Raw genomic sequence first — 6619 nt, 5'->3', positions numbered from 1 at the left:
CCCTGCTACCAATGGCCAAGAGGGATAGGGGTGTAATACTCCAACTCCCTCACTCCTGATCTAGAAAACACTTAGGTATAAACTAAACTGTCTCCATAGCTCACTTGGGGATCTGAGCTAAAGTTATCTCCCATGGGACTTTGCGGGATATTGGCATTCTTTCTTGGTTTTTTAAACTTCCCTGATCACTTCTTCCTTCCTTTACTGTTATTTTTTTTCCCTTGGCAAACATCTTAATAAATAACTTTCACATCAATTCACATTCTAATTGCTTCTGAGAACACACTGTGGTAGGCAGAATTCTAAGATGGCCCTCAGAATTTCTTGGTCCTGTGTAATTTCCTCTTGAGCTTGAATAGGACCTATGATTCTGAAGAGATAGTCACTTCCTTAATTATGTTATATTATACGGCAAAGGTGATGGGATAATCACTTCTTTGATTATATAGGACTCAGTTTCAGTAGTCTGGTGAAAGAGATTCTCCTGCTGGACCTGAAACTGTTATACTGTGAGAGAGTCACATGGAAAGGAACTTCAGGGTCTCTAAGAGCTAACAGTGGCCCTCAGTTGACAACTATCATGAAAGGGGGGGACCTCAACTCTACAAAAGCAAGGAGCTGTATTCTGCCAACATTCAGGTTCAGAAAGGTACACTGCATAGGTGACACTTACATTGCAGCAACCTTGTCAGATCCTGAGCAGAGGAACCAGTTAAGCTCTGCTCAGACTCCTGCCCATGGAAACTGAGATTAAGAAGTATAGGTGTTTTTTTTTTTTTCGTCTACGGCCATGCCACCCTGAACAAGCCCAATCCGTCTGATCTTGGAAGCTAATCAGGGTCGGGTCTTGTTAGTACTTGAATGGGAGACCACCTAGGAAGACCAGGTGTTGTAGGTGTAATAATAATAATAATAATATAATAATAATAATAGATTGTAAGATGACAAGGTCCTTGCAATCTGTGAGGTTAACCAAGGTTGCTGTGCCTAAAAAAAAAAGAAATATAGGTGTTTTTAATCAACTAATTTTGTGGTAATTTGTTATATAGTAGTAGAAAACTAATACAATAATTTCAAGTAATTTGTTATTTCAATGTTCTTTATTTTCTTGCTAATGTTATTAATATTGTAATAGTGAGTGGTATACATAATGATCATTCTGAAAGAGCTTCTCAATTATCCAAGACCACTATGAATTTACTTATTCAGGAATCATTTTTTGAGTTACTGGCATATGTAAGTCACTTTCCTAGGTTCTGAGGTGACATTAGGGTGGATATTATCCTTCTTGACATAAAAGAATTAATGTTGTAGAGAGTAGGGAAGATACAATAGTACTTGAATAACAATAATATTGTAAAAGTGTTTTAAGGAATGTATAAAGGAGATTTTATGAGTAGAACCTCCATAGAGGACCCTGTTAGAATTAAATTTAATGCATATAATGTGTCTATTTCAGTGTTGAATTCACAGTTGAGGTTCAAAAAACAATAGCAGTGTAGTCTAGTGAATAAAGTAGTGATCTGGGAGTCAGATAGTTCTGAATTTAAATTTGGTCTTTTGTCCTTACTAGCTGTGTGATTATAGTCGAATTATATCATTTTTACTCAGTTCTCTCATTGATAATGTGTTTTATAAACTTTGTAACTTTTCTATGATCAGGAGCAAATTATTTACAGCATGCCCCCCAAATTATTATGATACCTCATAATTCTAGTGGAGAGAAGGAATTGGAAAAGTGAAGCGTAGTAATAATCCTGATAGGAGATGAAGAATGCCTTAAGTCAGGTGTAGTGGGAAGGAGAGAGTGGGTTAGAGATATGTGAGAGGTAGAAGAGACAGGAATTTGAACATGGTTGGAAGTGGTAGTGGATGGGAAGAAGGAGAATGAAAGAAAGAAGTGAAAAAATAACAATATGACATTCTACATTTGTAATTTATTATATCATTTCATCCTATTGTCTTTAATCTTACAGTAATAGAGAATAGTCATTGCAAGCAAGGGCTCTAGAGTCAGACTACTTTGGTGAAGTCAAGCTCTTCCACATTCTTGTAGTGATCTTAGGCAAGCTACTTAATCTCTCTTACCTTTCTGTTTGTAAAATGGGTATACTGATAGTACTTCACTGATTGTTGTGAAAGTTCACTGAGTTGCTGTATAGCTTACAGTAATGCATGGCACAAAGAAACATGCTTTGTAAATGTGAGCTATTATAGTAGATATTACCACTAAAATACATTAATAATTATTTTTAATAATAATTACAGTAATAGTAAGTAAAATATTAAATGTATCAAAATATATTAAAATATTAACATTTTAATAATAAACTATATCAATTATATTTTTTGTAAACTACATGAATGATATTAGTCACTACTTTGAATAATAAAATTATGTTTAATAGTGGCCACACAGAAATACCTCACTGAAGAGGTCTGGAATTACGACTCTTCTTCCTATCCTACTTTCTGTCCACCTGATCTTCCTATTAGAGCCTGTCCATCCTCCAGGGCTCAGCAAAAAACAAAATCTTTTCCATAAAGTCTGTACTGATTCCACCCACCCTCTGAAATTTTATTAGTATACTTGTATGTCTCTTATGGTATTAATAACTCTTCCTTCATTGTCTCAGGTGGAAAAGGTCTTATCTTGAACTGCATATAATAGAAACTCAATAAATATTTGTTGAATGGATGCATGAATTAAGGGCCTTAATAGAACTTGTAAGAGCTCTTAAGCCATTCACTTGCCTTACTCTATTAGTTTCTGACTAGTAACAGAGTGTTGTTCTAATTCATAATAGGAGCTCTCAATAAAAAGGTGCCGACTACACAAAACAGCATAAGTTGTTCTTATTGGAAATTTGTGTTCATGGGGAGCCTCTGTCGTTTTTTTTTTTTTTTTTGGATAGGATGGTGGTGCTGTGGAGAGTAGCTCAGGGGACTTGGGGTGGGCTAAAATCATGATAAGTAAGTGGGGGCAATGCTACTGCATATTCTGTAGTGGGAATGTTATCTGTATATTTAAAAATAATTCTGGAACTTTTTAAAAGTCTGACTTTAAAATACATAATCTACATAAGACATCCCTTTAGATTCAAAGTAGATGTTTGTTTTGTGCATGGTGGAGAATGGTTTTGAGCCTTGTATTTTGGTGCTCAGAAGATGCAAATTTTCTAATTGTACCCTGGAGCATCAGGTGCTTCATCTCAAGATGTCAAGAGGAGAAGACCTGTTTTTCCCTGACAAGAGTGTAGGAATGGTTAATATGTTAAATAGCTCTTAGAGTATATGAATGGCATGCTTCCTTTTACCCAGAACACGTGCTTTTTCTCCTGTACAATAGTTGTAATTATCATATTACCTAGCCAGTTAGCTATTCTGTGAGACTATGATTATGCAGAGTGTAGAGAGAACTTTATTTATGAACTTATTCTCCAGAAAAAAAACAAAAGCAAAAAGCTAAGCCAGCACATCATCTAATTCTCAATGTAAAATAATGCAGAAGTGCGGAAGATGAACATCTGATTTGTCACATCTGATACACTAATGTTTTATCCAAAAGGAAGAACACATTGTAACTTGCTCAGTCATCTGCATAAACACCACCTGGCCCTTTACAGGCACCTACTCATGTAACAAGAGTCAACGAATGGCAGCTTTGCTCATAGCCTTTTCACTGGTAGAAATAGAAAAATCTCTTTTCTTTCTTTAAAAACAAAACATTTATGTATCAAAGTAGCAAATCCAACATATTTTTTTCAACAGCATAAGATCTAAATGATTAAAGTGAAGCCACTGGAACCTTCCATATGAGGGTATATATAATCACAAATTGCCTTGTTTTTGAACAGCTAAACAAATTCATTATCCTTTAAAAGATGGTAGATCAAACCAGGCCTAGTGCAATAGGGTATTTATTGTAACATGAAGCTACTTTCCCCCTGGGAATATCACTTAGTAAGTCTTGCATTAGAATAGCTATAGTTTTTAGTGTAAAATATTTTGCCAGAGATGGGAGATTTTTTTACCCTCCAAACTGACACATTCTGATTGTATGCCTCAGTGAGCATATCTTTGTGCTACATTACACACATAGAGGTAGCATCACATTTTCTAGTTGTACTAATGTAAAAATGAGGAAACTGGATCACTAAAGTTTATTGTACCAGTCTTGCATGTTTTTTGAAGGAAAATTAGGAGGGTGAATGATACTGATAGGCTGTTATAAGGAAAAGGTTAAGAAAAGCAAATCTCACTTGCCTTTACCTTTTAGATTCAAGTTGGCTAACTCGAGGGTGACAACTACCTTGTTTTCCCCATTGAGAAAACCCTGCCAAAGTCTCAGTGTCCTTCTGCTAACAGAGGATAATTGAGTAAGTTAGTCTTTTGGGTGTACTAGCTTTTTGTTTTATTTTAAAGAGGAGACAGTGTTCAAGAGCCATTGAACTCCACCCTTGGCCCATTGTTTTATTAACTGCCTGTGAGACATCCTTAGTCTCCAAAAATTCCTGTCTTTTAATATATCTGTCAGTCATCCATCACCCTAAAATTCTTGCTGAGGCCTCTTAAAAAGTGACAGTCTGCAGCTCTTTCATACTGGGCTCTTGGATCACAGGCCCTGAGTTAGTGCTTCCATGAATAGCTTCCTCATGCATCTATTTGGTGGTGGGGGTGGTTGGACCTTTCCTGTTTTTGGATTTAATACATTATGATTTTATGCAGTTTAATTGCCCAAGAAATCCATGTCAACCCAAGGCAAATGTTTAATTTTATTTACACTGTTCAAATGCATCTTTCATTTGTCTTCCATTTGGCATAGAATCGCATCTTAATTGTATTCCCTGATTCATGCTGGAAAAACTGTTCCTGGATTAGGGAGAAAGAAGGATATTATTCTTTTGCCAATTCCCAGTGCAACCTAGAAAGTAATTGCATTCATTCATTTATTCTACTAATAACTTTAAAGTTCTTACTATGTGCTAGTGTTGAGGAGAGAATAATAAAAGGTAGACATGGTCCCTGACTTCATGCTTTATGCTTTATAGTTTAATAAATTCAAACAAATATTCATGATTCCAGAAATACTAAGAAGTTTTCTGCTTCAAGGTCAGGGAGAGAGTGTCATTTCAGCAGTTAATGTGAGCTTATATTTTAAAAAATACCTAATGTACACCAAGTATTGTTATATGTCATCTCATTTAATCTGCACTGCAAACTTACAAAGCAGTTAATATTAGTCCAATTTTCCAGATAAGGAAATCGATATACAGATAGGTTCCAAAATTTTCTCAATGTTAGACATCTACCTAGGTCTACCTGATTGTAAAGCTCAATTGCTGAGAATTTGTTTTGGTGTCAGGAGCTGAAAAACCTGCCTCTACAAAGTGAATTTATACTCCTATCATTTAGATGGATAAGTCGAAAGTATCATTTTCTTTTGCTGCTGACCAGAAGTTGTAAACTCAAATGTCTACAGAGAAACCAGGCAGGTCTCATAACATAGGGTGAATCAGGGGGGTAATGATAAGGAGTGGTGGGGACTCTAGTAAATTCATACTTACGTTCTTTGTCTAAATGTTCTTCCAGATGATTGCTGCCACGTATGAATGAGGGCCCAGAGATAGTGTCATTGCTAGAATGACTATATAGTACCTTTGTGCAAATTAGAAAAAGACACTCCTTTCCTTTAGTGGATAGAGAACTGCCCTGGCAAATGAATATGTTGGATGCCAAACCCACCTACTACTTAGTCTGATTCTCTGTGGAAGGCACAGTCTATATGGTATTGTTCAAGAAAAGCCATACATCTGGATTTTTAAGGTGAGATATTCTGGTTTTTAAATGTTGGCAATGAATTCAAATTTTTAAAAACCACTGTTGGGTTGAATAAAATTCATCTATGTGTTGGATTTGATTTGCTTGCCACCATTTGAAACTTCCGAATTATAGGCTAAGCCCCAGAAGTGAAAAGTAACACTTTTTATTTATTTGGCTATTATGATTCTAAATATCTGGAGACAAAAAGTGTTTTTAATTTTGATCCCAGAAATGAGAAACATTTTATGTATCTGAATCCTAAGGCTAATTTGAAATCATCTTTGTTTCCGAGAAGTCTTGTTGTACTCATAAAAAATTCTCAGGTGGTTTGTTATTTGATAATTACCTATATCAAAAATGAGTACTTAGGAGATAAAATGCATCAAAGATAATTGTGAAAAGTAAGTAAAAATTGTATAAACTTCAAATTACCTTAAACGTTTCTTTTAGATATAGAAGGAATATTAGTTGTGGCCTATGATTGGTATTAAGATAATATTTGATGATGCTAATAAATTGAGCTAAGAATAGCACCAGAGAAAATTTGCATTATCTCATCCATAAACAATTTGCCCTTGGGTCATGGATTTATGTTGTCCCCAAATAATTTTGCCATAGCCTAAGGTAATTATTGTTCATTTTAGCTTTCGCTTGGTTAGGTTTTATCTTTGTAATGACGCGTTCTTTTTATGTTATTTGATTTAAGCAAATAAAACCCAACTATGCCTTACTTGGGTCAATGGAATCATGAAAGATATGTATTGTAGTGAAAAGAGATAGATACCAAAGGTATACC

At 35.1% G+C, this 6619-nt stretch overlaps 1 pseudogene; it reads left to right on the top strand.

The window, feature by feature from the left end:
* Positions 1–780: 780 nt before the first annotated feature.
* On the top strand, positions 781–898 carry LOC112485991 (annotated as a pseudogene).
* The last annotated feature ends 5721 nt before the right edge of the window (positions 899–6619 follow it).

Source organism: Pteropus alecto, unplaced genomic scaffold (assembly GCF_000325575.1).
Source record: "Pteropus alecto unplaced genomic scaffold, ASM32557v1 scaffold25, whole genome shotgun sequence".
Classification (NCBI taxonomy): Eukaryota; Metazoa; Chordata; class Mammalia; order Chiroptera; family Pteropodidae; genus Pteropus; species Pteropus alecto.
This window is presented reverse-complemented; position numbering and strand designations above follow the sequence as displayed.